A 17,017-nucleotide genomic window follows, 5' to 3' on the forward strand; every position below is an offset into this window, starting at 1 on the left:
ATAATGAATTTCAACAATTGCTTTACAGGATGATGAAAGCAGTGTAACGAAAAGGGCATACTGTTGGTGAACTAACCAATAGGGCGTGTGGGAGATCAAACCATGTGACCACTTTGGGCCACTGATCCAATAGGGTTTCATGTAGAAATCTAACACTTTCGTTGAGAAGCACGGCTACTAAATATAACATTACCCCCTCTTCCCCTCTCCCGTGTTGCCCTCGGGTGACGTTCCTTGCCATGCTGCCGCCCACGGTCTCTTTGTAATGAAATGTAAACTCGGAATTATCCGGCATTTTTAGTTCTTCCTAGCAGACTATCGGCTGCGAAAGAAGGAGAAGCGAACGAATTTAAGGTAGGTGGTTTTTTATTCATAATAAATTAATAAAATAAAGCAAATACGTAGCAGGAAAAGAATATACACTAAAAGATACAGTCCTTTGCCACCTGCTCTTAGGTACATATCAAAGAGTTGAAACACTCATGAGTGCTGTTTCTTGGAAGATGATTATATTTGAATCAGAGTTGAACTGTCAAAGCATGTTGCGGCTACTCGACAGTACCCGCTAGATGTCGCAGTTAGTACATTTGCACAAACTGAATCTTTAAATTCAGTTCATATTATTTTCACACAGTATTAATAACACAAAGAATTCTATTTACTATCACAACAAAAAACTAGGCGTTTCCTAAACAGTTTTGCGTGTGAAAAATAGGCATTTTCTGTACGCTGTGAAATAAAGTACCGCACATGTGCGATAACAAAATAACTTTGCCGCACACTTCATGGTCTATATATTATATCACTGCCTTCACAACTCGGTCGTAAATATCTCAACTCATGCATGAAACCTCATTTTCGGCCTTTGTCACGTAATTAATTATTGAAAATCCACAGCCTGTTTCCAGTCATCCGACCGAATCGGGAATGGAATGTTTTTTTTTTTTTTTTTTTTTTTTGCAATTTTGCTTTACGTCGCACCGACAGAGATAGGTCAATGGCGACGATGGGAGAGGAAAGGGCTAGGAGTGGGAAGGAAGTGGCTTAGCCCCAGCATTTGCCTGGTGTGAAAATGGGAAACCACGGAAAACCGTCTTCAGGGCTGCCGACAGTGGGGTTCGAACCCACTATCTCTCCGATGCAAGCTCACAGCTGCGCGGCCCTAACCGCACGGCCAACTCGCCTGGTGGAATGGAATGAATGGAGTCCCCCTCTAGCTGCGAGGATAGGAATTGTGTCGGTTGCCGAAGCCTATCGCACTCCTCTCGGGCAATGATTAATGAATACCAGATGAAATGAAATGGTATTGGAAAATGTTGCTGGAATGAAAGATGACAGAGAAAACCCGAGTACTCGGAGAAAAACCTGTCCCGCCTCCGCTTTGTCCAGCACAAATCTCACATGGAGTGACCGAGATTTGAACCACGGAACCCAGCCGTGAGAGGCCGGTTCGCTGCCACCTGACCCATGGAGACTCCGTGTTCCTAAACAATTCATGGCCTACTATACATCAAATCCTTCTCATGTGCTTCAAAATACATGGAATTATGATACATAACATATACTTACTATAACAAGGTAAACGAAGAAATTCCAACAATTATAATGTGTTATACAATACCTTACTCCTTTCTAATGCGTGTTACCACATAATTGCTACTTTTGTTATGGTAATAGATAAAATGAAGTATGCAATTTGTGCGGCGTGATCTTTTTTTTTTTTTTTTTCACTCGTGTTATTATCATCATCCCTATCGTGTCAATTGTATAAAGTTACACACCATATAAAGAACATTATGACGAGCACTTATTTGAAGGATGGCAGTGGTGGTGGTTGTGAACGATGTTTTTATAGGCCTATTAAAGAAAATACAGTGAAATTTATATTAATTAGAGAAGGAAATATTTGGCTATACCTGAGCTTCCTTACATGTACAAATCGCAGTGTGTTTTAAGAGAGTTCAACGACAAATTAGTACTACCAAAGGAATGGGCAGAGTTACCTAATAATATATTTATAAACATATGAATGAATCAGGTCCATCGCTTTTTAAAAATGTAAGGACAAAAATTAATTCCGTAATTTATGTATATCTTCTTCCACCATGTTTCCCACATCCTGGTGGTTTCGCGGCTGCTAACTGTGTAGCACGTGTGGATTTGGTCTTGTTTTATGGCCCGATGCCCTTCCTGACGTCAACCGTATGTGGTGGGACGTATTCATTATTGCGTGTTTGTTTAGTGTTTGGTAGTGTGGTGAGTTGTTTGTATATGAAGAGGAATGCACTGAGGACAACACGAAGACCCAGTCTCCGTGTCAGAGGAATTACCTGGACACAGTTTAAATCCACGATCCAGCCAGGAATCGAATCCCGCATACTCTGAATCGAAGGCCACAAGGCTGACCATTCAACCAAGAAGCCGGACCAGTAAAATATGTATTGAAGTAATTACTTTCTTTCCTAAGGATTTATTGATCATTTCTATTACTTTAAGTGTCAGTACATGCATTTGTTCCTAAGCTAATGCGCCTTATATCCTTGAAGAAAAACATGAACGGTACTGTTTTGGGACACAGTCGCAAGTTATGGAAGTTCCTAGTTGTTGTTGTTGTTGTTGTTGTTTGCATAAATATGTCTTATTTGTTTCTTTTTTGCTAGTGGCTTTACGTCGCACCGACACAGATAGGTCTTATGGCGACGATGGGGCAGGAAAGGCCTAGGAGTGGAAAGGAAGCGGCCATGGACTTAATTAAGGTACAGCCTCAACATTTTCTTGCTATGAAAATGGCTATACGGAAAGCTATCTTCAGGGTTGCCGACAGTGAGGCTCGAACCCATTATCTTCCGAATTCAAGCTGATAGCTACGTGATTCAAACCGCGCAGCCACTTGGTCGGTAGTTGAAATGTTATTGTTGACATTGTTTTTCTTAATTGCATATAAATTTACGCAACTTCAAGACCAAGAGTTCCAAATCATTCTCCACTGCTAGGGCAGTAGACGTGCTCGGCTGGGGCTCCAAACTACCGTACGCTATTTGCTTTACGTCGCACCGACACAGATAGGTCTCTGTGGCGACGATGGGACAGGAAAGGCCTAGGAGTGGAAAGGAAGCGGCCGTGGACTTAATTAAGGTACAGCCCCAGCATTTGCCTGGTGTGAAACTGGGAAACCACGGAAAACCATCTTCAGTGCTGCCGACAGTGGGGTTCGAAGTCACTATCTCCCGGATGTAAGCTCACAGCTGCGCGACACTAAGCGCACGGCCAACTCGCCCGGTCCAAACTACGCCTGGCTGAGTTAACAATGAGACGCTCTCGATACGGCACTCGTGATTTGGGATTTAGTGGAATTCTAAAAAGGCGGTGTCTATTCTCTCGGATGCGTTTTCGATGGTTTTGAAGCCATACGGGGTGACATTTCATGAAGGAAAGATATTTTTCGCAATTCTTCGCAACATAATTTCCTCAAATATTCGTGATTTGATTAATTTTTGCCATATACGTATGGAAGCCACCAATACGAATCAAACGTAACTTCACACGACATTCTACCACGGCGAAGTCCACAGCTACACTCACTGTTAACCACGCAGCACGGATATTTTAGTACCTCAACATGGAAGCTCTGTTGCATCACCTGATGGCGCCATACCTTTCCATGTGGGGGAGGCGTAGAATAACACCCACGGTATCCCCTGCCTGACTTAATAGGCGACAGGGGCTCTCAACTCGGGAGCGTGGGTTGGAGACCACGGGGACTTTAGCTGAGTCCTGTCGTTGCTTCCACTTACTTGTCTCAGGCTCCTCACTTTCATCTATTTTATCGGACCTCCCTGGGTCAACTCTTATTATTTTCCTTCTCCGACGGTATTAGAGCAGTCGAGGCCTAGGGTGTCTTTCATTTTCACGCCCTTCGTGACCCTTGTCTTTCTTAGGCTGATACCTCCATTTTTAGTATCTTTCCATTGCGTTCCTCGGATTATTATTAATAGAGGATGGTTGCCAGTAGTACTTTCCCTTAGAACAATAGTCAGCCCCTTCCCCCCTCCCAGCTGATCCTCCTTGCAAACTTTCGAGAATTTTCGATTTTTCTGTGAATCTTGGGTGTGTCAGCTATTCTGGTATCAAGTTTTAAGAGTACATGGAATGCCTCGTTAATTCACGTGTATTTTCATTTTCTGCCTACTTCTCGATATCGCTATATTCCAACTTTCATGTATTAGTGTAGATCACCTCATTAATATCTTGAAAGCTTTCCTCGACACATTCTCGGGGTTTGATGTCAAACATTAATTTTAACTTTCAGGAACTTTTAAGTCCGCGGAAACTGTGTCATTGTTTTAGAAGTAACATATAAAAGACTCGCAGGCATTTTAATTCGACACTAATAGGCTGCCTGCGCGCCAATTTCGACGTTTCCTTTCACTCTCGTAGATAACAAACAAAAAAGTCATCTGCTTACTGGCTCTTGTAGACGTGGAAGGTCCCCACCATCCGTATCCCTGGCATTTGATGGGACAGAGTCGTTAGCTGTACCCCCTATCTCTACGCCCATCCGCCTTGGCCCCCAGGAATTAACCTGGTAGGCTACTTATTTTTGGTGCAGGCTGAGTGAACCTCGGCGCTATGTGCACGTTCGGAAGTGGAAATCCCATTTCTTAAATTTTTCGACTTCCTGACGAGGAATCGAACCCACGTCCTTCCGGGTGAACCGAGCACGCCTTTACCGTCTCGACCAGGCAGCCCTCCTGCTAGATAACAGAGCAAACCTAATGTCTGTTGGGGGACCTATTACTGAGATTAATTAATTTTATCAGATAAACACCAGATGTGTCACCAGGGATCTTTTACCGGTACATCGTACGACATGGAGTCCCGAAGTGATATTTCCCCACACTTCCACCGGGTCTGAACCCACAATATTAGTGTCCGGAGACTGACACTCTACCACTCATCCACAAAGGGAGCTAAGTGTTCAGTATCAAAGGAGAATAAGAAATATCTATGATGCGCTTTTAGTGTATACTAGATTGTGAAGATCGATCACGTTATTCTGGGTCTCCATACGGCCAGACTCAACGGCACTCAGCATTTTCTGCGATATTTCCGGAGTGTTGTCAATTTTGCTGTTATTGTTTCCTTAGGCGTTACATACCCACACAGACGCAGACGAGATGCTGTCAGTTGGTTCAATTAATTTTATTCACATATATCCACAAATTCACATAACCTTAATCACAATATCAAAACACTTCACTTCGAGAATACCAACAAATCCGCCATTAAAAACAACTGCCAACACTTCAATATGGAGGTTACAACTTTGAAACACAGCTGAAAATAGATGACTGCGTATTTCAATATGGAGACTGCAAATATTGCATGTGAGCCCGGGATATATACTTGCTACACCATAACTCTACTAAACAACAACTAACTGTCAATAATTCAACAGTAACTAACTTCACCGTCAAGATCGTCTCTTTATATAGGTGCCTGAACAGGCTTCTAGAAAGTTGCATTACAAAATATATCTTCGTAAAAATTCTGGAGTGTCTAATACATCGGTTATAATGTATAGAATATATTCTCAATCGTTCTCGTTCCTATTACCATTCTGGAAGTTACAGTGTGTTTCACAATTATGGATTACAATTTCTATATACATGTACAGATGTTTACATTAACGGAACTGATATAAATGTCTATATACAACATATGTTTCATGACATAACCTCACACACAATACGATCATTCGACTACGTAAATAATTGTAATATGAATACTTTCATGACATAACCTCACACACAATACGATCATTCAACTACGTAAATAATAATAATAATACTAATACTAAATGGATGTACACTTCATAGCTATACATTACAACAATAATAACAACCATAATCGTAAAAAAATAATAATCGTAAAACAATAATTATTATTCGAACTCGATATTAGCATTAGTTACCCATGGTTGAGAGAACATCGTTTTCAAGTTGTACCTGTTATCGCACTTGCGTCAGGTGTAGTGTGGACTCCAGCTGCTTATGATCTGTGTTGTCGTTGTATGTTATTTAATTATTAGTAGTTGCTAAGACCAGGAAAGAAGTGGCCTTGCTCTTGAACAATTTACATTGATTGAAATACGTTATACAGAGTACACGCATGCGCAATGCAGCTGTTGATAAACTGTCCGTGTGTCTCTTTTGACCAACTACTGTAGGTACTCGAAAGACGTATTCTATGTTAGTAAATAAATAAAGTCCGTCTCTGTGGTGTAGTGGTTAGTGTGATTAGCTGCCACCCCTGAAGTTTCGTGTTCGATTCCCGGCTTTGCCACGAAACTTGAAAAGTGGTATGAGGGCTGGAACGAGGTCAACCCAGCCCCGGGAGGTCAACTGAGTAGAGGGGGTTCGATTCCCACCTCAGCCATCCTCGGAGTGGTTTTCTGTGGTTTCCCACTTCTGCTCCAGGCAATTGCCGGGATGGTACCTACCTTAAGGCCACTTCCTTTCTCTTCCTTGTCTATCCTTTCCAGAGGTGGGATCCCTCCTTGAGTCCGAGGGAGAAACCAACCCTGGAGGGTAAACGGATGACGATGAAGTAGGGAAGTAATTACATAAATAGATACATAAATAAAGAAAAAAGATGGCTGACTTTCTGCGGACTCTTGTTTAAAATGGATTCCAACAGGCTTTCCTATAAGTTCTTCAAGTATCCACTGGATCGCTGTGAATCCAGCAGGTAGAGAAGGATCTCGCAGAACTTAATATTAATCATGCCATAATAATTAACAGAACAGTTTAGCGATCAAAACCAGACCCTTCCTAACATCCCTTACAGAAGCAAACCACCATGAGACCAGGAAATGGCCCGAGGAACGCAAAATAGAGTACAGCAAGAAAATGAAGGATTATTGGGCCAACAGAAAATATCAAGGTACCAAGAAGAAAGCAGCAGCCGAAACCACAATCAAGAACAGCAAAAGCGGGAAGTATCGAAAATAACAACACAGCTAAAACACGAGCACTGTAGTCCTCAGGCGGCCAAAACGAACTAAATAAATAAATAAATAAATAAATAAATAAATATCGATCTCGTTAATTCTGCGGACCTTGTTACTGATAGTGTTTTACTTGCTTTTTGTGTTCTTGACACAATTAATTATCACTTCACTATTACGTTGTCCTCCCTTTGCAACTACTGCACTTCTTCGTCCCGGCAATGCTTTGCACTTGACTTTGATACAATATTTCCCCGCGGGTGGTGGTGGTGGTTATAGTTTTAACATCGTCAGAGGAGAACAAAGGAATCGGCACAAGACCGGGCGGGGCAACAAAGAGAGTGAATCTAATAGACTACCGCCGGAGTCGGAATAGAGCAAGAGGTCAGATAGGAAAGATGAAAGGTGGTAGTGATAATTATTATTTTAAGGAGAAACATGAAACAGTAATTAGAAAAAAGGCTCGACGTTTTGAAGAATGAAGGTATTGAAGATCAAGAAGGGTGTCATGATGATGATGAGGAGGAGGAGGAGGAAGAGGATGGGGATGATGATAAAGAGGTAGGCAGAGGGGGATATGCGATGTCGACACATAGCCTACTCCCGTCGAATAACACCAAGAGGTCTGCTCGAGGCTTAATGTCCCCATCCAACCATCAACAGCGTCATGCCCTCACTCCGTATGAATACTGCGGAAAGGTTTGGAACTGAACCCAGGCTTTAGGGAAGTAATTTAGTGATTGAAAATTGTGTACCACTACCTCTCCTACACTGCCGGTCATCATCCTGATGGTGACCATTTTTTAAAACCAGCGGGACTCGAACCACCTTACCACAGAGTCAGACCATGTAGACTTGACGCCTTAACGATCATGACCACTGAAAATGAAAGGCTCCCAAGGTCTCGCAAATCTCATATCGTGCGAGTCAGAGGAGAAGAAGAAGAAGAGTTGACTAAGAAAGACCAAGTAGGAAAGATGAAAGCAATAGGAAATAATGTTAGTCTCGGCGTTGGTTTGAGGCCACGGGGCCCTTAGCTGAGTCCTGCCATTGCTCCCTTACATTTACTTGTGCCGGGCTCCACACTTTCATCTATCCTATCCGACCTCCCTTGCTCAACTCTTGTTATTTTCCGACCCCGACAGTATTAGGTTTCGAGGCCTAGGGAATGTTTAATTTTCACGCCCTTCGTGGCCCTTGTCTTTCTTTGGCCGATGTCTTCATTTTACGAAGTGTCGGATCCCTTCAATTTTTTCTCTCAGTTTAGTGTTGTATAGAAGATGGTTGGATAGTTTTACTCCCTCTGAAGTCTGGCTCCATGGCTAAATGGTTAGCGTGCTGGCCTTTGGTCACAGGGGTCCCGGGTACGATTCCCGGCAGGGTCGGGAATTTTAACCATCATTGGTTAATTTCCCTGGCACGGGGGTTGGGTGTATGTGTTGTCTTCATCACGACGCGCAGGTCGCCTACGGAGGTCAAATCAAAATACCTGCACCTGGCGAGCCGAACCCGTCCTGGGATCTCCCGGCACTAAAAGCCATACGCCATTTCACTTTATTACTTCCTCTGAAAACAATTATCACCACCATCTCTCAGGTTGAGAGACCCTCGTGAGTCACCTGAGGGTATATTATATGTCCCTTTCCACTGGAGATTTAATTCGGGAGGTAATGACTTTAAGCCCCACCTTTGGCAATCCTAAGAATGGTTTATTATGGTTTCCCTTTTTCACTCCTGTCAAATGTGGGAGCTCAACTGTCATCATTCTCAGTTCAAACCCTTTTCCATTTGACATCGTCTAAAACCTATTTCGTCAGTGTGACGTTAACCTGCTAGGAAGAACAAGAAATAAAAGTGACCTGTGGCGCAACACAACAGAATTTTAAAAATCCCAGGGCTGACCGGGAATCGAATCCAGGGCCTCCGGTAAGGAGGCAGGCACGCTATTCCTACACTACGAAGCTGGCTAAACTGCCAATAATAATTTAATTATAGCTATCTAATAGTATTCATTATGAAGCTTTTACGCATTTTTACTCGTATATTCGTTGAGTAGTTTTTTTGTTAGCTCGCATTGCAAATGTAATTTGTGCAAAATAAATTTGTTTGAAATATTAGTTATAGTTGTTTATTGATTATAATATGCACAAAATACTGTTACATTTCACCGAACGGCTTGTTCACATACTTTTTTCCAAACTCTTTCTCAAAAATAGCCTCCATCAATTGTCGTTTCTTTACATGTGTTTGCCATCTTCTCAAGTGGAATATTTTAAAAGTTACTTTATTGGAATTCTAAATTTATTTCAGTTATACGTATATAACTTCGGGGAGTAGTGTGGCTATTTTTGCTTGGAATTTGTTTCTTCGCTGTCTGATCTAACGACTGCTCTTGGCCGTGATCTCGGGGAAATTAAAAACGGATGTCCACATACGTAGCCTACCAAGTACTGGAGACACAACAACATAGAAAATAAATAATCTATATATTCAGCATTTATTTCTCTACAGCTCACAACACGTGGGACTGCGTGATGATCACAAGGTCCCGTCAGAATCTTCAGCTCCATATGCTGGTGATTTAAGGGATTTTTTTAAATTTGATTTACTCGTATCAAGGCCTACTAACACAGTGCATATTATATAGATGTACTGTCCGACTCGTTGGCTGAACGGTCAGCGTACTGGCCTTCGGTTCAGAGGGCCCCGGGTTCGATTCCTGGCCAGGTCGGGGATTTTAACCTTAATTGGTTAATTCCAATGGCACGGGGGCTGGGTGTATGTGTTGTCTTCATCATCATTTCATCCTCATCACGACGCGCAGGTCGCCTACGGGAGTCAAATAGAAAGACCTGCACCTGGCGAGCCGAACCCTTCCTGGGATATCCCGGCACTAAAAGCCACACGATATTTCATTTCATTTTTCATAGATGTACTGTATGTACACAGAATGGCCGCTATACACGGTGTTGACGGGTAAGTTTTGTACAATTGGAGCTGTACTATCATTTAGCAAGGATGAGGGGCAACAGTAGAGACAGAGCATACTTCAATCAGCTTCAGTTAACAACATTTAGTCACTGTAATGTTCTTGCAGATGATCAGGAAAGCGTCCGGCTCCATGGCTAAATGGTTAGCGTGCTATCCTTTGGTCACAGGGGTCCCGGGTTCGATTCCCGTCAGGATCGGGAATTCTAACCATAATTGGTTAATTCCCCTGACACGGGGACTGTGTGTATGTGTCGTCTTCATCATCATTTCATCCTCATTACGACGCGCAGGTCGCCTCCGGGAGTAAAATAAAGAACCTGCCCCTGGTGAGCCGAAGTCCTCGGACACATCCCGGCACTAAAAGCCATACGCCATTTCATTTATCAGGAACGTACTCCTTAACTCGCATAGATAACCATTAGAGAGTTACAGAGAAAACACACGAGGCCTTTAAAAAGCAACAACTGAGTTTCGAGTACACATGCTGGGATTTATTTTACGATACGACTAACCATTTGCCCATTATTTTTGGTTTTAGTGGATAAAACGTGTGAAAGTTCGGTAAATACTTGCCTACACTTTAATAACCGCCATCTCTAGAACTTGTGCTTTAACAAGTAAAAGCGTAATTTTTCTGGAGAATCATTCGAGTTATTATTAAAATAAATATGACATCTTTTGTAGAAAACGGAATTTTAAGTCAGCATGCTGGGTTTTATTTTAGGGCAGTACTGACTATTTGTCCATTAGTTTGGCTTTTAGAGGCTTAAAACACGTACAAGTTCGATAAATACCTACGCATTAATGACCGCCGTTTTGCAAAAGATTAATTATTGGAAAAATGGAATAGGCTTATATTGGATGTCCTTGAAAAAGGTTCCATTATTTTCAGAGGAGGCAGCAGGCTACACACGAAGGACAAAAAAATCCCATAAACATCGGTCGCAAACCCAATATCTTCGGAGTTGAGGTCTGCTACCACTACCATCGGTGATCACGATGTTCCAATAATTTACGGAAGGTCTATGCAACATAAGACGGAAATACGCTCTTGTGTTGCTGGAGAATGTGACACTACAGGAACGACCGACTGCAAAATATGCATGTTGGGACACCGGTCCATTTTCATCGAAGGTTTAGGCGATAGGTCTTCCATAAGCGATGGATTGGTCGGGAAGGACCAATATGTTGGCCTGTCCGTTCGCCTGAGTTTAACTTTTCAGATGTTTGGCTTTGGGGACATGTAAAAGACCATGGTGTATGCAGTCCCCGTAAATGATGTGGACACACTATGAGAACGCGTGTTTAATGCCTATGGTGCAATCCGGCAGCAGCCAGGGGTGGAAGGCTGCATTGCAGTGGATCGCGGTCACATCGAGCACATATTGCGAAGAGTAGTTGAAAGACATAGTGATCATTGATGCTAGTAGTAAAAATGAAATGGCGTATGGCTTTTAGTGCCGGGAGTGTCCGATGATTTCACCATGGAGCCGGACCATGGTAGTGTTAGCGGACCATAACACGGAAGATATTAGGTTTGCGACGGATGATTTTAGGACTTCTTTTACTTCGTTTGATCCGTGCTACCTCCTATGTACGTATTGGAATCACTGGGCAAGTTGGCCGTGCGGTTATGGACGCGCGGCTGTGAGCTTGCATCCGGGAGATAGTGGGTTCGAATCCCGCTGTCGGCAGCCCTGAAGATAGTTTTCGTGGTTTCCCGTTTTCACACCAGGCAAATGCTAGGGCTGTACCTTAATTAAAGCACGGCTGCTTCCTTCCAGCTCCTAGACCTTTCCTATCCCATCGTCGCCATAAGGCCTATTTGTATCGGTGCGACGTAAAGCCACTAGCAAAAAATAAAAGTATTGGAATCTCTTTCAAGGATGCCCTGTGTTTGAATGGAATATCTGAGATATATCCTCACCAAATTTCAGGTCAATCGGCCCTGCAATTCAGGCACGATTGAACACAGACAATTCCCTCTGAGTACGTTTGTGCAACATTTAATGGAATTTCATCCAGCGGTCTTGACGTGACGTCGTTTCGGAAGGAAGGTATGCATATGTCATTGTATTTCATTTTGAACTCCGCGATGCGCATTTTATTTTGTGTCCCGGTTCAGTTAGTACTTTATAAATATATGCTGTGCTTTATGCATTTTGATTATTACTGGCGCTTTTGTTATTGTATTGTAATCATTGTTATAATTATATTATATAGGAAAACTCCATTCGTTGCCAGTTCTTCTTCTTCTTTTTCATCCGAGCGTTTGTCCCGCTGGTGCAGGGTCTGCATTTTGGATCTTGGAACTCCATTTTTCTTTATCTGATGTGTCGTCTGATTTCAAATGCAGAAGCTTCATGTCAGCGTTAATGGTGTCTTGCCATCGCTGTTTGGATCTGCCTCTCAGACGATGTCCGTCATCATCTGGATGATAAGCACCATTAGCTATGATATTCGGTGCAGCGCGCAGAACATGGCCTTACCACGGGAGACGTTTCTTGCGCTTTTTCTCATTAATTGGGATGATGACATTTTCAGCCTGATGACAGCATTCGGAATGTAGTCAGAGTGTGAGATACCCACTGACCACAGCAACATGCACCTCTCCGTGGCGCGTAATTGATGTTCTACTTTCTCAACAGGCAATGTTCAGTTTCATAGTTCCCCTGGGGGTCGGGATGGTAGGATAACACCCACGGAATCCCCTGCCTATCGTAAGACGCAACCTCAGGGACTCTTAACTTGGGAGCGTGGGTTGGTGACCACGGGGTTCTTAACAAAGTCCTGGCATTGCTTCCACTTACGTGTGCCAGACTCCTCACTCTCATCTATCCTATCCGACCTCTCTTGGTCAACTCTTGCTCTTTTCCGACCCCGACTCTATTAGAGGATTCGAGGCCTAGAGAGTCCTTCATTGTCATGCCGTTACCATATTTTTCCTCTTAGTTTCCAATAAAGCATGGGGAGCATGGCTGAAATTAAAGAATTTGACTGTTTTCTTAGCTAGGTGAAAGAGCTCTTGCGAAATTTTTATTGACATGATGTCCTTTATTACAAGATAATTCTACGAGCTGCACATCCTATGCATGATATGTGTTTATATTGTTCCTCTATTATTTCCCGTGCAGCCTGCATATTTCGCGTATTTTGTACAACTGCAATGGACAGTTTTAGAAAACATGCAGAAGGACATACTCAATCTCTTACACTGGTACCAGTGTAACAAATTGACAGTGAATCTGCAGAAAACTAAATACATCCTTATTTCAAAACACAAAATCCTTCACTCAAATAGTGATAAATTACTCATAAATGATACGGAAATAGAAGAAGTAAATAAAGTGAAATATCTTGGATTAATTATTGATGAGAACCTGACCTGGAATGACCCAGTTGCTGGGTTACTAAAAAGACTTAGATTTTTAATCCCTAGACACCTCCTCCTACAAATTTATTATGCACTAGTAGATAGCCACTTGCAGTACTTATGTGTAATTTGGTCACATTGTATAAAGTCTTCCCTGAATGAACTAATGGTGATACAGAACAGGGAAATAAGGAACATATGTAACTTACCATTATACACCTCAGTAAAAGACCTATACACTCAGACCAAAATTCCACCTCTCAGCATAATTGCAGAGCTTAATTCTGTCTTACTAATGTATAAAATAAAAAGAAACATAATATTTCACAACACTACTTTAATAACCAATTCAGACAACCACAGGTATCAAACTATACATGCAGATGACTTGGCCTTGTATCACATCCACTCTTCAAAATATGGGAAGAACAATTGTAAATTCTCAGCAATTCAAGCATACAACAAACTTCCTGCTGACGTAAAAATTGCCCCTACTTTAATAACTTTCAAACGAAAGGCAAAGGAAAATCTATGGAATAGATACTTCATAGGTGAGATATAAATTTGTAATGTTTAAAACAAACACTCGCCCCGCTTTGTCAATCCTGTTGCATTGTTACTCACTTGTAGTACTAAGTAGTTTAAGTATCTTAGTATAATTAAGGAACTATTGAATGGTATTTTATTTTTATTTTTTACACTTTCTGTATTGATGTGTCTACTTTTACTGTTTAAGTCACCTGATTATATCATTGTTATTCAGAGTTTGTAGATCCGCCACTGAATATATTATTCATTGTACAATTCCTCTGTATGAGCCTTTGGCTCGTTGGAATTAATTATTGAAATAAATATCTATCTATAACCTCTCGTCACCTATTTCACCAATGACGTCTATGATGTTAGAGGAACAGCTATACTGAGCTGTTTCCTTTTGTTCGTCAGGCCTTGCAGTTTTATAGATCATTGGCTGAGGAGTTGCTGTTACAATGAAGTTCACAATATTCTTACCAGATACATCAGTACAACCATCCGAAATCAATGCAAGAGCACTTGCACGTTCAATCTTCTTTGCGACAAATGTCTACACACAGTGATATTCTGTCCAGTAAGCAGGTGGTGCGTAGGGGGCTCGTAGACAGACAGGATCATCTAGAAACCATCCCGCCAGCATTTTTAATTCAACATAGAGGAGTGCTTGAAGCGTAAATAGCCCTAGCAACAGCTTCACCTATTTGCTATCAATTGTTATATGTCTATCTGCATTTCGAGAAGATGAGAGTTATGGCGAGTTTATCATGAGTTGTGCATGCTAGAAGATGCAGAGAGTAATAATGGCTGTGTAGAAGAAGATGGTGTTGAAGAAACAACGCATACGACATTTTTTATCCTTTTCACTTCTGATAAAACTATTGGCCTGTTTTGTATCGAAGCGATTCCACTGGAATCTTAGGTCTTCGGTTTGACTAAGTTGTAATATAGGGTAGCATAGACTGAGTGTTTGCCTGCTGCCATTTCTTGATGGATACAGTACTTTTGTATTCATCTCTTGGCACAGGCCAGAGTAAATTGTAGCTTTCACCGAAGTCCCAGTTTCATCCATGGCTGTGACAATATGGAAGCTGCTGGGGTATGGGTGGTGCTGAGTAACGACATTCAGAGCACGACTAGTGCATCTGAGTGTTATGAAAGGTGCTGCTCATAGGGTCAGTCGTGCTGCAGTAGCACTTTCTGACCCAGTGAGGAAAGCAATGGCAAACTACCTAACTCCTCATCATGCCTAGTACGCCTCATTTTGGTGCTGCCATTGGTTTTTGCGGTTTCCTTATAACCGCATAACTTTTGGTGGTGCTATTTGAGGATCCAACCAGCCTCTGGGCTGATGACCTAACAGACAGACAGACAGACTGAGTGTATCAGCAGTGTCCGGCTTTATATCAGTCGTTGGTCTGTCTTAAGTATCTCGATTAATCTAGTTCATCCCAGTTCATTCCTTTATGACAACCCCTGAACGGTATGCAATTGGTACAGCTGTGTAGTATCCAGAGCTGCGTGCAACTCTGAAACAAATGAACCAACCTTGCAAGGTTTTCAACGGTGTAAAAGGAAGCCCTTTGCTAATGAACTGTATTAAACCGTCTTTGTAAATCTACAGACCTAAGAAATCCTCTTAAAAATAAGATTAAAAACTGGAACAGAAATTTAAATCATTGGTGAATACGTTTGTTCAGTATTAATCTACGCTGCACAATACGCGCCTTTATATATGAACTATCAGGCTCCTTTTATTTAAGACTTGGGTAAACTAATAAGAAGCACCGTGAAATAAGTCATGAGACTACGTGATGACATATTGGATTCTACGTTCTACAGTGCAAGAAATTTAGAGGACTGAGTATATTCTGCGCTGAATGGAATGGTGATATTCAATATTTCTAATACGTCCTTCCTATCCAGGATGTACAGTTACATCATGTACAGAAGCTTACTAACGAACAGAACACGGCTATTCGCAACATAAATATACAAAGAGCCATCATTCCACCTAACACTGACGGAAGAAAGCTGCAAATAATATCGAGAATCCTATATTTTCAGTCGCAGTGTGTGTTCCATCATATATACAGTATGCAGAATGTCTCACAGTTCACATTTATCTGTTTTGGAATATACAAATGCAGTGAAGACGTTGTGCAATGTTATTGCAGTAACGTCGGTTCCAGGTAGAACATTCAGGACAGCCAATTACCGTCAAATAAGTTGCAACAAAACTGGCAGATAGTATGCAATTTTAAGATAAAGTACAACTTGAAACCATACTCTCTTAATACTAATCCGAGTAAAAGTGGAAGAAATCCAATCCTTCGAAAAATGAAGGCATCTGTAAGAGAAATGGAAGAGTTACGAAGGGCGTGAAAATAAAGGACTCCCTGTGCCTTGCAAAACTTATACCGTCAGGGTCGGAAGAGAACAAGAGGGGAACAAGGGAGTCAGATAGAAAGTATGGAAGTAAACAGCCTGGAAAAAGTGGAAGCAAGTCCAGTCTCAGATAGAGTTCCCATGGTCTCCAACCCATGTTGAAAATCCCTGGGATCCACTTTTAGTCCCAAATTACGACAGTAAGAGCATACCATGGGTATCAGTCAGTCAATACCGATCTGCATTTAGGGCAGTCGCCCAGGTGGCAGATTCCCTATCTGTTGCTTTCCTAGCCTTTTCCTAAATGATTTCAAAGAAATTGGAAATTTATTGAACATCTCCATTGGTAAGTTATTCCAATCCCTAACTCCCCTTCCTATAAATGAATATTTGCCCCAGTTTGTCCTCTTGAATTCCAACTTTATCTTCATATTGTGATCTTTCCTACTTTTATAAACGCCATTCAAACTTATTCGTCTACTAATGTCATTCTACGCCATCTCTCCGCTGACAGCTCGGAACATACAACTTAGTCGAGCAGCTCTTCTTCTTTCTCTCAGTTCTTCCCAACCCAAACATTGCAACATTTTTGTAACGCTACTCTTTTGTCGGAAATCACCCAGAACAAATCGAGCTGCTTTTCTTTGGATTTTGTCCAGTTCTTGAATCAGGTAATCCTGGTGAGGGTCCCATACACTGGAACCGTACTCTAGTTGGAGTCTTAC

General features: G+C 41.9%; 1 protein-coding gene across 2 annotated transcripts in view; it reads left to right on the plus strand.

The window, feature by feature from the left end:
* The first annotated feature begins 203 nt into the window (after nucleotides 1-203).
* Nucleotides 204-17,017, plus strand: part of LOC136878863 (uncharacterized) — a 273,704-nt gene continuing 256,890 nt past the window's right edge. Inside the window, exon 1 of one of the 2 annotated variants that reach the window (XM_067152412.2) lies at nucleotides 204-354. The gene's annotated coding sequence lies outside the window, so the exon portion shown is untranslated. The remainder of the gene's footprint in view (nucleotides 355-17,017) is intronic. The other variant, XM_067152414.2, reaches the window with a different exon arrangement.

Source organism: Anabrus simplex, chromosome 8 (genome assembly GCF_040414725.1).
Source record: "Anabrus simplex isolate iqAnaSimp1 chromosome 8, ASM4041472v1, whole genome shotgun sequence".
Lineage (NCBI taxonomy): Eukaryota > Metazoa > Arthropoda > Insecta > Orthoptera > Tettigoniidae > Anabrus > Anabrus simplex.